Source organism: Etheostoma spectabile, chromosome 22 (genome assembly GCF_008692095.1).
Source record: "Etheostoma spectabile isolate EspeVRDwgs_2016 chromosome 22, UIUC_Espe_1.0, whole genome shotgun sequence".
NCBI lineage: Eukaryota > Metazoa > Chordata > Actinopteri > Perciformes > Percidae > Etheostoma > Etheostoma spectabile.
Window position 1 is genome coordinate 2725488 of NC_045754.1, and position 15523 is coordinate 2741010.

The 15523-nt window shown below is 43.5% G+C and overlaps 1 protein-coding gene across 1 annotated transcript in view; it reads left to right on the forward strand.

The window, feature by feature from the left end:
- znf438 (zinc finger protein 438) overlaps positions 1-15523 on the forward strand; it is a 60266-nt gene that overhangs the window by 39453 nt on the left and 5290 nt on the right. The window contains exon 2 of the mRNA XM_032503385.1: positions 2027-2123. The gene's annotated coding sequence lies outside the window, so the exon portion shown is untranslated. The remainder of the gene's footprint in view (positions 1-2026; positions 2124-15523) is intronic.

The following is a 15523-nucleotide window of genomic DNA, read 5'->3' on the forward strand; positions in this document are numbered from 1 at the left end:
TTTTGCCTTCAGTCTAGCCCTAGACTTTTAGATTTAAAGGCCCTTTTTCTACAAACTATACCTTGGTTGGAGGTAGGTCATGTTAACTCAGACTTATAGTGACTGCTTTTGCATTTAATTCCCCTCACACCTCCAACGAATTCCCCTTTACTTTCAAGCTTAGTACTCAAGCATCAACGGTTTTCAAGTATTAGTGGTTAAGTCTTATTTCAATGCAGTTTGGTTTCTGACTTCGCTGGGTTCAACATACAGGAGTGGATAATAATAGTTGCCCTCAATGGGCTTTTTAAATATTTGAATAGAAGTTGTGTGTATGTGCATAACTTAAGAATACTTGTAGTTATTGTACACCCTAATTCACCTTGAAAAAAAACATCTTTTTGGGTTGTGCCATGAATAATGGAGAGAGATGAATGAATACAGTTAGCCTACATATGGGGAGCGTGGAATACCGAGCAGCGTCGTTGACATTAAGGCTAAACAAACGTTAGCTGTTCCGTGCATTTGTACTCTAGGTTAATACCCAGAACAGTTAGTTCCTTCACAATAAGCATTTTTGTGTGTGTCCCCATCCCGGCTCATTAGAATCAGCTTGTTTAGAGGGGATGACTTGCTGTGTTGTCTGATTTGAGTTCAGGCCGCTCCCGCATTCCAGCATTGCGTGTTCTGGAGCCTCACGCTTCTCAATAATTTATCCAGACAACTAGAATGATTATTCTATGAATATGCACTAAAAAAGGGCCTTTCTCGTGCTCTTTCTCTCTAAATTTGTGCATGCCAGTGTGTGCGCAAATGCGTGCGCACGTGAGCAAAAGTGTTGCTGTGCGTATGCAGCTCTTTTTCGGCCTGAAACAAAGGAGGTGTCAGGGTGAATTAGGCCCCCTACGACTGAACGCCCAGAGAGCTTAGAGATGCACCACAGGTTCTGCTGAGTCGCACATGAGCCGCGGTGTCTGCCTTCCCCTCCGCCCCCCCAACCCCCCCCCCCCCTTTGCCCCTCCCTGCTCTCGCCCTCCTCTTCACTCCTGAGTTGCTCTAACAAGGTTGTTGGAAGAGGATAAGGCGTGTTAAATGAATAATTTACACAGAAGAGCGCTCCTTATTTATTTAATACGGCTGGATCTGACTGAATGGTCAGCCTGCGTCCCCAACTGCCAAGACACCGGCTAAACGAGCGCTCGCTCGCTCGCTCGGCTTAATGGAGGGCCAAAGCGACAGGCATTTAGAGAGAGTGAGGGGGTGCATCAGAGACCTTGTAGATTGTGTGTGTGTGTGTGTGTGTGTGTGTGTGTGTGGTGTGTGTGAGAGGGAGAGAAACAGGCCATGCAGAGCCATGCTAGTATGTGAATCTTGTCGCTGCTGTATGTATTTTGTCCCATTTTTTAAATTGTTTTTATAAATGCGTCCAATTTATGGAACACTGCTCCTCCCTCTGACAAATGCGTGAGAAACCACAATTTTATAGACGCCATATTTTTGGTGCTAGTTTATGGAGCCCCAAATTGGTCAATATTGAATAGACTTTTAATCATATTTAAATTATGAATGATAATTATATCATTTACTATATTTATGCATAAAGTTAAATATATTGAAAAACCAATAAATGATGACATCATTTGATACATTTTTTAAACTTTGTTATGAAACTTTTTATCACAATGTCTTCTGTTCCTTTTCATTTCAAACTGCCCTTTTTTATTAATGGTATTTTTCACAATGATGTTCTTATGTCATATGTCACTGTTTGTGGTAGTGGAGTTGTTGCCACTACTGTGTGTGAATGTTTTGAAATGAGAATTTCTATAATTAAATACAAATTATTTTATAATAATTAATAAGAAAGACTTTCTTTTTTTTTAGATTTTGTGTTTTTATTATTTATTTTGTCTTGTTTATGTATTGACCACGTTAGGGTTTCACACTAATGGCATAGCTAATGTGTTACAGCGATTTCCTTGTGATTGCTGTGGGTTTTCTTATTTTGTACTCTTTATCTTAAAGGTTTGTGTTGATGTCTTTACAGGGGGAGTGTGGAGAGGGGCGGACGGGACCACAACCCGGGCACCACCCAGAAAGAGGAGGAGCGAGGGAGCAGCCGAGGAGGACGGATCATCCAATCGGTAAACACCTTTTGGTTGGACGGTTGTCAGTTGTTTTTCGGGTACAGTAAGGCACATTTTAGCGCTGTTTTCTGTCATGATGTTTGCACACTTTAAAGGATGCAACACAGTGGGACTCATGGGAGTGGAGAAATTAGTTTGTTTGTTGAAACGAACACAAGATAGGTGAGTGTCAGTGTTGTGTCCTAGCACTACAAGGAGAAATAAAGACCGCTTCAGCCAATCAGGTCATGATGAAAATTTGTTCCCTCCTCCTCCTATTCCTCTTCTTTTTTTTTCTTCTGTGGACAGAAGCTGCTCCGCTTAGCTTGAGAGATACATCGCCACAGTTCTGTGTGTGTGTGTGTGTGTGTGTCTCTGTGTGTGTGTGTGTGTGTGTGTGTGTGTGTGTGTGTGTCTCACTCTCCCCCTCCCAGGAGAATGAAATCCCACAGCTCACACTGACCTCATTATAAAAATAGCTCATCTATCTCGCCATCACATTTCCCTCCATTTACCCTCTCCTCCGCAATCTCTTAGATATCTATTGTGATCCTCTCCACCTTCCACTCACCCCTCTCCATCTCTCCATCTCTCCATCAGTGTTTGTGCTGGATTTCACGTGAGATTAAAAGCTTATGCAAGACCTTGTAACGTCAAGCCGCGGCCCCCCCTTCCTCCTTCCCTCCCCTTGCACCTGTCATTACCAATCTGGCCATAATCTGGGATCATAAGATGTCTTTTAATCATGAAACATCTCTGAGTAACATTAAAGACGTTGTTTACATGACCTGTTAACGTTTCTTGCTGAGGTAGTCGTCCCACCCTTTCTCTGGGCTTCTTTTTTTTTTCTTTTTTACTCTTTTGTACCTGGCCCACCGCCTCTCCTCCCTTCCCCTGCCAGTGGAGCGATATCCCCCCTATCAGAGGGAACAGCGCTCACGTCTGGTTAATTTAACAGCATCAGTCATTACGGTCCAAGGCTGGCTTTGATCCTGCCAGACAGTGTTTCCTACGGTTTTAATAACCCAACAAAGACACCTTAGCAGATGCTAAATTTATGGAGACGGACAGACGTGAAGGATTCTCCCTTCAGGAATAAGAATTGCTTTGTAAGATTCTTTTAAAAAAACAACCAAAAAAACTCTCTTTTGGAGCCTTTTTTTTCCAGCCAGAAAAAAGGTGATTGAGCGTTCATGCTGTTTTTCAGTAAAGCCCTGTTTTACATTCCCAGTTAAACACACAGTCACCCCTGGGAGCTGTTTATACAAGCGCAGCACCGTTGGCCACTGAGCCACTCCACTGGAGCAGCTCGGAGTACTGAAGATCTGCAGAACTAATAATAATTACAATACAAATGATTATAAATAGCAAGTGTTCCGCAGTAAAGTGTGCAACCAAAGTGATTAGGGGTGTGGGGGAGTGTGTGGAATACACCGTAACATTGGTCAGGGGCATGGAATAACAAACGTCTTTGATTTTACACAGAACCTTTGTAATCTAGAGGACAGAAGTATTAATGTGTGCAGTATTTAGTCATCTGATCAGCATTCACAGGTCTCTTACCTGAAGCATCACACCTCCACAAACACAGCCCTAAGTTCAGTCTGAAAGCCCACTAATCTTTGGAAAAAAGTTCCACTCAAGTTTCAGTTAATGCCTACCATACACTAAAAGACTTTAAACAGACTAGAGATGTTCCGACACCGATACCAGTATCGCCTCCGATACTGCCTAAAACGCTGGTATCGGGAAGTACTGGAGGTGAAACACCGATCCGATACCACATAATAAAGAAAAAGTAAGAAAGAGTTTAACCTGAGCCAGACCGACAACAAAGATAGAAATCCTATCACATCCATGCAGGGATAGATACACAAGTTCAGGTATCAGAACCGGATCAGGAAGCAAAAAATGGAATCGGACCATCTCTGTTACCATCTCACATCTAAAGACAAACATCTCACATCTAACGTCAAAGACGTTCATAACATGTAAAGACTGGGGATAATAGATAAATGGGTGGATAGACAGACAGATAGATAGATAGACAGATAGATAGATAGACAGATATTGATCCCAATAAAATGGGAAATTACAGTGTTACAGCAGGAAACTCAGTCACACAGCACAGAATATCAATATAAATGAAATACTAGGCTACAATATACATACATACAATATACAGGAAATAATAATAGGATAAAATACAAGGACAATATTTGAATACATACAAGTTGGGAATACAAAATGTGCAACTGCTTAAATAGTATGATAAAATATGTGTATTGTATGCAGTATTGCGGTGTCTCAGAGTCTTATCTAGCACCCACTGATGAAGTGTAAAAAAGTTTTATTGCAGGGTTTTATTTTGCAGGGTTCCACATTGTACTGTATTCGTTTTGAAAGATTGAACCAAGCTAGCTAGCTAGCGCAAGCGTTAGCCGGTAACTTAAGGTAAAGCTAGCTGATTTCTGTTCTACCGTACATGCAGATGAATGCCTCCAGTACCCAGAGGTCTGCCAGTAAGTTCCAGCTGGATGACGCGCTTCAGAAGGGTTGAAAATGGACAACTTTCCCACTGTTAGTGCTGCGCCATAGCAACCATAAACACCACCGGCTCTAGCCAGTTTGCTGCTTCCTGTTTGGTGCTGGAGGAAGCGCACCCATTGGTTGTTTACAATGTTCAAGGGATTTAACTTTACTACCAAGACTTTCGGTAATATCAGACTTGTTTGATTTCGTTGGAACGTCCAGACGAAAATCGACATTGAATCGAATCGTGACATTTTCTGAATCGTACACCCCTTAATTAATTTAATAGCTGACCACAGATTGATTGATTTATTAATCTTGGCAGATCTACGTTTGTTGAAGGGTTATAACAAGTGTAAGCATAGTTGTTTGTGTTCCTCTCTCCTTTGTAACATTACCTTCTCACCTGCATATCCAGCAGCGTATTCCCTCCAGGCAGGCCAGCTTATGTTAAATAAGGACGAGCTGCCTCACATTGACCTGCTTTTAGAAGCTCAGGCTCACCTCAACAGGAGAAGAAACGGATCATCTGCATATACCTTTGATCTTGCACCGGGTCTCTAGGAGCAGCCGTCATTAAGGAAGTTTGTGCGACGTTTCCTCTCTTCCTCTCATCGTGGCTGAAGCTCCACCACGTGCCCCCTTCTCTGCTAGTGCCCTTCACTCCATCACCAGCCCCTTCCAAACCCTCTACCTTTCTACCGCCCTTCGCTTCAAAGCCGCCCCAAGTTGGGTTGAAAGCAAAAACCACTCTTGTCCTTCACCGCTATGCTGATGTGTTTGAGTCTATGTTGTGTTGCCCTTGGGTGGGTTACCCCCCCCACACACACACACACACACACACACACACACACACACACACACACACCTCCTCCGTCTCATCTCTTCTCCTCCCCACCTTGCTGTTTATCTGTCTCTGGGCTCATCACGTCCCTGAACCTGCTCTAATTAGCATCCCACACAACACTGTGTATTTACTCAGGTACCGACAGAAAGGGGAGGGAGGTGAGAATGAAAGCGAGAGTCGGGGGGAAAGGGAGAAAGAGACAGCAAAAGCTAGAGAGAGAGACAGAGAGAGAGAGAGAGAGAGAGAGGATGGTAACAGGAAGAGAGGGAAAAATGATTCAGAGAATCAAAGAGCTTTGAGACTCTCTCTCATAGCGGATGCAGGGGGTAATGATAGTTGGAAAGACATGGTGCAGAAAGTCGAGAAAGTGAGAGACGGAGAACTTTCCCGCCTCTCCACGCCTCCTCTCTGCCTTCTCCAGCGTTTCATCTGTGATGCAGAGTGCCTAAAATTAGCAAGCTGGCAGCTTCCTTCCTTCCTTCCTTCCTTCCCTCTTTCCAGGGCCCCCATTAAAGTGCCCCCATTGCGTTGAGTGATCATTAAGGTGGGACCGGGAACGCAGGTGTTATCTTAGTGTCCCAGTCGAAGCTGCAGTGGCTTCCCTTTTCCTCGGCAGGGCAACAACTATTCTTTGCAAACTGGGCAGTGTTTGTGTGTCTGAACAGGTTTTCTGTTTGTGAGGGTATGTGTATGAGAGTGTTACAGCGTGCGTTGCACATCTGTCAGTAGAGACGGAGGAGCAGGTTAATAAATGAAGGCGAAAGTGATGGAGCGGATAGATGAACAGGTTCTGTTTGCTTCTGCAGGCAGTGGAAAGGAGTATACATTATAAATATTAGGGTTGGGCGATATATTGATTATATTTGATTTATTGTGACTTGTTCTAACTGGGATGTAGTAAATGATTATATTGCAAACATCGCATCACTTTTCTTGTGTTCTCCTATGGCTCTCTCCCTTACTCAGACCGACACAGCAACGGACCATTCTGTGAGTAGCCCTTTCTGTCCATGGAGGAAGGATTGAAATTGGCTTCAGCTGTGTGCTTGGCCACCAGGTGGTATTTCAGACTGGCCCTGCTGTGATGATAGCTCAGTTCACAACGACCAAACACACAGATCACTTTGGTCTCGTCAATGGAACATTTGGTAACTTAAAAAAGTAAACTTTCCATCCAGAATCCTATTTCCATCCAGTTTGGCGTCTCACGTTCGCCATCCACTCAAAACGTAAAGTTACTACTCTTTGGTCGGCTCGCAAGCCCAAACGGTTTGTGCGGCGGGCCTGTTGTTTGGTTTCCGGTCTAGCTAGATCCGGTGGGGTGTTGTAGTTTTTCTAACGTTGTTGCAACAGCATGTGAAAAATCCCCGATCTTACTTTTCACCATTGTTGTTCTTTCTCTGTATTTTCAACTTATACATCCATGATTTTCAACCACAGCGTCACATCAGGCAATCTGCTTCTGGTTTACACCAGCACGTGCATGCCCAGGGTGTAAATGGCCATGCGATACGCGTTGTCAGACGAGTTAAAATGGGCGGAGATTAGTTCTCCTGCTGGTGGCAAAACTCGTGTCCAAGTCCACTTCTGGTCCAAGTAGAGACACTGTTTACTTTTGTATCCGCACGCCATGACAAACAGTTTGTTTCCTGTTCCTCCTCACATCCTACAGCACATCCGATTTTTTTAATCTGCGTTGGCACTGGTACACAAGTCCCCCTTGTACTGTATAGCCTCTTCTCGACCAAGTACTTACAGGAACGTAGTTCTAGGAAAAGTCCACTTCTAAACACCTCTAGTAACTACTCTTCCCCAAAAACCGGTTTTGCCATTTGAAAGTGCCAGGTGATCATAGGAATTGGTAGGAGGGGTCTTTATAGCGTTGTCACTTGACTTTATCGCCACATACAACAACAAACCTTTGCAGTGTTTAAAGACTCGGCTCGAGTACTTAACAGAGAAACACAGAAGACGAGGGCTCCAGCGTAATATGATCTTAATTAATATGATGGCAGAAGATAGGCGAGCAGAGCGCAACAGGCAAACGAAACGATGGGTGAGTTTAACTAGCATTAGCTGGTTGAATGGTGTTGGTCTTATGAGTTAGCATACGTAGGTGAATTGCAAAAGACAGTGAAGAATGTGTACTATTTGTGTTTCAGACGTTGCTAGGTCACTAAGGGTTCCTAGGTGGGAAAGGGAAAAGACCCTGCCCTGAAGCAGGAGTTGAAAAGAGTTACAGGAACTGCGGTCAGAGGAACTTAATAATCCCCAAATTGGTCTATTCGGAACATGAGAAAAAAAGGGTTTTAAGAACCAGTTTCCCCTTTTTCATGTGTTTGTTACCTTACTCTGTAGCAATCCTACCAGCATATCATCACTTCCTGCCTTGTTCCTGTTGGTCACTCATGAAAATATGCGTGCAGCAACTTCCTGACATCAGTGACTCTGCACATTTCTGAAACGTCAGATTTGACTCTGCCAGTGTTTTTTTTTCTTTCACAGACTAGACTCCAGCTGAGTAGCATTTTAAGTGGCCCATTCTCATATGCATTCACACTGAATGATGGCTGCCTCCCTCGGCCTGTTCACAACCAAACAACTTACCCACCATGACAAAATTTGGTCCGAGATAGTAAAATCATGACAGAAATAATCCCTTATGAGGTTTTGATTGTGGGAATTTCAGTGATTGATGGTTCTGTCGCTCACACATTCCCAAGCAGCATCAGTTGTCACATCCCTGCACTGACAGCCATTATTTCTTTCTCCTCCAGCTCCCCTCTATTTCTCCACCACTCTTTAGTGCTGTTTGACCTATTCTATTCTGCTGTCACCTCCGCTCCACGTCGCCGCCACTCAGCTCGGGGCCGCCAGCCATGTCATATGTGTGCATGTGAGTGTGTTTGTGTCTCGTGCTCATTTGGTTCATCTGTGAACATGGATGATTGAAGATGTTACTGCTTCCCGGGGATGACACATGGGCTTGTTGGACATCGGGTCAAAGGTCATTGGTTGTCAGGGGTTTTACAGCATCCTGCCTTCAAAAGGCAATGCCTCGTTTTTTTTATTGAGGATCCAGCATATCTGTAGTGAACACTCGTTCTAAAATCCTTAAACTGCAGAGAGATGTTTTTTTTTGCCTTACCTTAAAGAAAATGATTCGGGAATACAGTTTTATTTCTAAGTCAATGAAAGCAAAACATCCAGAGTCTTATTTAAGTGCATTCTCTGAGAGGAACGGCGGGTTAGCAGTGGGATTTCTCTATCGATTAATCTACATCCACATGCAGGGCAGAGCAGCGGGATCCTAATTGGAATGGATTTCTCAGTTGCATTGATTTGCTCAGGTGACAGTGGATGACATACGTGTGTGTGTCTGTGTGTGTGTGTGTGATGTGTGTGTGTGTGTGTGTGTGTGTGTGTGTGTGTGTGTGGTGTGTGTAGGGGAATACCATATGATGCTGGAAGGTTCTCTCTTGCAACCTCTTTCACTGTTGGTTGTCTGGTAAAGGGGAAAGGAGCACCTTGATGCTACCAAATCACAAGGTGTGTGTGTGTACTCATTTAGTAGAGCTCTAGGATGAAACAAGGACCTCTGCAAACACTGATTTGATTTTCCCCATGACCGCCTTCGTTTCACAACCTACGTCCCCTGCACGCACACACACACACACACACACACCACACACACACACACACACACACACACACAAACACACCACACCAACGTACACCTCAGGCTGAGGAGCAAAGATGAGCAGTTAGAATGCGTGCAGGAAGAAGCAATCAAGCACAGGTAACAGTAGGGTTCACTCAGGAGGAAAAAACAAATGGAAATGATTTAATTTTTTTATTTGGACCGCAAGATTCAGTGTGTGTGGTGTGTGTGTGTGTTGTGTGTGTGTGTGTGTGTGTGTGTGTGTGTGTGTGTGTGTGTGTGTGTGGTGTGTGTGTGTGTGTGTGTGTGTGTGGTGTGTGTGTGTGTGTTGTGTGGTGTGTGTGTGTGTGTTGGTGTGTGTGTGTAAGTGTGTGTGTGTGTTAAGTGTGTAAGGTGTAAGTAACGAGAGGAGGTTGGTGGAAGATGGCCGCTGGACATGGCTTCTCACAGCCGGCTGGCCCCGGCCCCCTGTGATCTGCCCTCTTATCTAGCCCAGATCCTGGCCTTTCATCTGGGCTAAAAACCTGGGGGAGCTTGGCCTCTGCTGGGTTTTTAGCCCACACACACACACACAGACTTCATTCCAGACCCCCTCCATCTCCGGGCTCTATCTTCAAGTCCCAGATGAGCATAGCTCTCACCAACAAGGGAGATAACAAACCTCACACTACTCTGCTCACTGCTCTTTGGATTTTTTTTAAAAACTCTCCACAAGAGAAACTACTTTCTTTTCCCCATTGTGGTAGCAAAATGCAGGACTCTGCAGTTTAAACAGCAGTTGGCCTAAAGCGAGACAAACCAGAATCAGAGAATGCATCAGGGATGCTACCAAAACACTGCACTCTCCGCGTTTTGACATTTCACAGAGCAGTGCTTTCACCTCTCACTAAATTGCATTACCGGCTAACAATAGGCGGGTTGTTTTAGCTGGTCAGCCCATCGGTCTTGGCTGGACCACCTCTGCATGTGACCCAGGTCCAAGTTTGAGGGTGTGAGCTGAAGGTTGTGTGTGTGTGTGTGTGTGTGTGTGTGAGTGTGTGTCTGCGGCAGTTCACTTCATACCATTTCATTCCATTCCAGGTGGATGCCTGGTCCGTCCCCACACTGCCCTTCTGCTCAACCCTGACCTGTTTCCAGCATAAACAGCAGATCCTCACCTCTCACCCCTCCGGCTTTACCTGATAATCTCTCTCAGTGGATCACCCCCACCCTTCATTTCTTCTCTTTCTCCCTCAGTCTCACATTCTCTCCAGGAACCAGGTTTTTGCATCACCCCAGCCCTGACCTCTGACCCCAGTCAGATTAAAGAGGTTGGCGTTTCAAATCCAGCGGTAGATTGAGTAGCGTCTGTGACCTCCATGCACATTTCTCCCCTGGCCCCGCTGTGTTATACCCTTTTGAATCAAGACGGGGCCCGTCAGATCTCAGTACCAATTAACGAAACACAAGTTTGCAGTGGAGGGCATTTTCAGGCAATAAAACAGTACCTTGGTAAATGTGCTAGTGCTAGTTTAAATGAAAAGAAAAGGTTTTACAGTTATCTAAATGCTTCAGTATGTATTTCTAATGTCAGAGAAGCTACAACTAAACGTATTGATAAAATTAGATTCACCATCTTTTCTGAATCTGTTCAAGCTTTTCCTGTAATTCTGTGCTAGAGAGTGGCAAGACACTGAACCTCGAGTTGCTGCGACATCGAAGTGTAAATGTGTGAGTGTGTGTGTGTTTTTATCTGATGAGCAGGTGGCACCTTGTAGCCTACAGCCTCGGCCACAGTGTATGAATGTGTGTGAATGGTTCCTGTACTATGTAAACGCGCTTTGAGTGGTCATTAAGACTAGAAAAGCTCTATATAAAACAGTCTGTCTACACTGACTCTGGTGTCTTCTTGATTTGGTGGTGTGATTTTGAGGTAACCTACTATGACTATACATCACTCGTCGTCTGTGTGACAACACATCAAAATCTCTCTAATCAACCTTCACTCTTTGTCTGCTGCTCATATTGTTTTCCTTCTTTTAAAATATTAGAAGTGCCAAAGAAAAAACTGAAATTCTATATATTTGGCAAGTGTCGGCCAGTTTCCCTTGGATATTCTGTCCACTAGACCGCAGACCGTTTCGACCGTGTGTAAATAATCCTGTAGAACTTGACTGGAGCTAAATTTAATTGATTGGACATGATTTAGTAAGACACACACCTGTAGCTTACAATCCACAGTGCTTGTCAAACCCCCAGCCAAGTCCATTTATCTTGGCACGGTTGTAAAACCAGTTCTTAAGCTTTGATTGTTCCTGGGAGCACATACGTAAGTTTGGAACTACCAGGACAATTTTTTAGTGTCAGGAGAACCTGAGCTCCAAGTGCTCCGTCTGGCAAAAACCAGGTACTGCTACCATACCTGTGATAAACCATGATGGTGGCAGCATCACACTATCAGGGTGCATCTAGCAACAAGTGAAGGGGTCTGAAAACATCATTTGTGTGGCTTTGACAAATACAGAAAATAGCATAGACCTCTCTTATATTTCCTTAACTAGAGAAAAACATTTAAACCACGGTAGCGTGTTGTCTTGTTTTGAATTGAACAACTGTCGTTAAGCATCTCTAGCTCTCTGGCTTTCTCCCAGACCTTTTTTCTCTTCCCTCTGCGTCTCACTGTGCACAAGAATCAGCTCACAGGGAATAAAGAATGATGATGGCAGGGCAAACTGACAGTCTCTGGTAGATGAACAAGTTAATAATGCTTTCCCTTCTTAGCCTCCCTCCTCTCCTGTCCTTCCCTTTCCCTCTACCTTCTCCCATGTGGATGAACTGGAGGAGAGAGTAGTTAGACAGAAAAGGGTTAGCCTTTTTCAAATAGTAATATTGGTTGATTGCCCCATTCTGAATATTGAATAACTAGGTGTTGCCTTTAGGACAATGTATGCACCTGCGCCCTGTGGGTAAGTGGAGATACGGGCTCTACTACGTACCAAAACAACGCAGACTGCAACATCTGTGATTAGTCCGTTTGGCCGTGGCTTAGTAGCGTTGCACCCCCCCGTTCTCCTTCTCCATAAACAACATGAAATCACGGAGAATGTTAACTTTTCCTGCTACAGATTTTGCACTGTTGTCAGAAAGCACAGGGGAGACCCTTTTTCTTCCTCTACGCCTCAGAAACTAATGCCTGCCACTCTCTCACTCGTTCAACCACACACACTCACATACCCTAGAACGACACGCAGACACCAGCGCCCAGGTCTAAACTTCCGGTCTGCATTAAGCGTGTGCGTACATCCGCCTTAAGGCTGTCATCACCTGTTGCATCTGCATACTTCTTGTAGTAGAGCTCAGAGAGTTTTAAACCAGTCAGGGCATCCATAAGTCAGTACTATGAAAATACCAGCTGTTGTAGGATCACTTACTGATGCAGTTGGTTTCTAGCAACTTTTTCTTACCCTTGTCCAACTCTTCCATATGAATTTGAAAATCTGGCCTGCTAAATGTTGTTGTAAATGTTTTTATGCTACATAATTAGTCACTCTCTGTCTGTTCTGAACCAGTCTGATTGATGTGCACTTTTGGGGATTACTTAGTGGTCTTCTTCTGTTATTAGCTACATTAGCGGGAATGGCAATGTAAGTTGGCCCACCACTTTGTTTCAGACTGAAACTGAAATAGAGACACAAATATTGTATGGATTGCCACGAACTTTCCCCTGATCCCCTAAATTTTCTGCTAGTGCCACCATCAGATCAAGCTTTCACTTCTCAACATCTGCTAGAGGGATTGGCACAAAATGTGATGCACTTAGTGCCCAAATGGGATAAAACAGTAGCATTGATAGAACAAACGGATCAGCAATCCAAATCAATGCCGTTAGAAAAATTGATTCAGGCATTCATAAATCCCAGATATTAGACTATTGAAGTTTAGTTAAACATGTCCAACACTTGATAGTTAATGTCCAAATACATAAAAGCTCAGCTGTCCTTTGTGTTTATTGCTTATCAGCAAATGTTCACCTGGCAGTACATAGGGTGCCCTGGTAGTTCACCTGGTAGAGCGCACGCTGGATATACCAAGGCTATAGTCCTTACCGCAGCGATCCGCGGCCTTTTGCTGCATACCGTCCCCTCTTTTTCACCCTCTTCTTGTCAGTTGTTAGCTATATTAGCAATAAAGACAAAGAGAATGGTTGCATATGCTCAAGGATACGGTAATTGTGCAAAAAACACGGTTGTTATTGTACACCCTGTTATTGTTACTGACAAGATTCTAATATTTACTGTCTAGATCAGGGGTATTCAATTAAAATTCCAAGAGGTCCAGATGGAGAAGATTTCAAAAAGCAAAGGTCCACAACATCACAATGACTAACTTGCGTTATGATTCAGTACCACAGCCTAATAGTTGTATGAAAATATGTAAGTATCCTAGTCAACAAACTACTCAAAATAAAAGTACAATTCAATAATATTTTAACAATATTTATCTTCAGTTTATATATTGAACTGTAGGGATCATAAATAATAAGTACTCTAATAATACATTTAAAAAAAATCTTAATAAAAAAAGGCTGCATTTAAAATAAATTATAAATACATCTCAAAATAAAGTGCTGAATTTTATAAAAATGAAATAAAAAGTATAGCTTGAGTTTCCCTTTTACTCTTTAGTTAACTCCCTTTTACATCTTAAGTTTGAACAAATTTATAATCTCAACAGCTTTAACACGTCTTTTTCTCTTTCTTTCCCTTTTATATCCCACTTCCCAAATTTATTTTAATAATTTAATTTATTAAAACCTTATCCCAAAATCCAGGCAACTTTAAGGGAACATTCATTTGCACGTTGTTGAGCAGTGAATGAATGTGTTAGGATTCTGCTGGATCGATCTAATTGGGCTTTTAGATCGTTTATTTTCTGTGCCCTCAGTCCGGATGTCAGTGGGTATATTTGGTCAAAAGATTTGTGCTTTGTCTCATATAGTGGCGCTTCACATTGCTGCTTTTAATAATTGCAACAATCTCTGAACATATGAGACATACCGGTTTTGAACTGCCCGTGGGAAGAATGAACATGTAAGAATCTGTCCATTCTTGATTGAAAGCTCTGTTTTCGCTGTCCACTTTCTTTTTTAGAGCACGCCATGTAATACATTGTCTCTTTTTCGTTTCGTCTCTCCCTGTGTGTTATCTCACTCTCGCTCGAGTTGCAGCGGTTATCGATATGCACAGATTTGATTGGCTAAATAGCGTCACATGACATGCTTTACAACGCATACTAGTGCTGAACCAGTACCATAATTACCAGAAAGGCTACGCAGGTTAAAATAGAAGCGCTCCGTCAAAAGTCAATAATTCTCAATAATGTATGGATTTTGATCCGGGTCCGGACAGTTCGGCGGCTGGGTCCGGATCCGGACCGCGGTCCGCCTATTAGTGACCTCTGGTCTAGATGCTCCTGTTTCTTCCTGTCCCAACTTCCTCCTGCCACATGCTCGTCATTCAATTCAATTTACAGATACAGTAGGTCTAGACCACACTCTATGATTTACAAACACCCAACAACTCCAGTGATTCCCCTTGTCAGTAAGTGATGGGGGCATGTGTCTGTGCAAACACATCAGCGTACAGACACAATAGAAACATCCGTGTGCATGATCAGATTAAATGTTGGATCCCCTTGCTGAACACGTTTCCATAGTAATGAGGGAAAAGTGTCAGCACAGACTTTGTGTTCGAGTGCTTCTCGACTTCCCATCTAATGACTGGGATGATGGCGATGAATTCAATGAGGTCTAATTGTCTCATTTAAAATGTCAAACTCCAAGAACTAAATTTCAAACATGATACCCCCCCAACACTGGCCAAGCTACTCCAGTTCTATTCCAATCTTTCCAGGTGAAATAGGACAAAGTCATATATTAAAGCTGATCTTTCTTTTTTCTTTTTTTGAGTTACAGGGTCAGGTGACGTCGACTGAATCACCTGTGACAAAAGGGTTATAGGCCAGCTGGCTGCTTCTCCAGCTGTTGACACACACCTCACGCCCACCCCACCGCCCCTCCCCACCTTCAGTCCAACTGTAAAGCTTCACATGGCGCAATTAATCGCCAAGCGTTGCCTCCACCCCAATCTCCCACTATCCATAGCCACATAAAATGCCCAGAGGAACACGCATCCCATGGTTTTATTCCACTCGGTGTTCAGCCAAAGTCACAGTCAAACTGGAGTCAACTATCCACACAGAGAAGGAATATCTCCGGTTTTATGGAGTCGTAATGCGGTAGGGGTACTGTATAAATAATCTCTCCGCACAGAAACACTTCCAGCTGTTAAACAATATGCCCTTTGCAGTTTTTCTTTTTTTCTCCTTCTTAAAAGCACC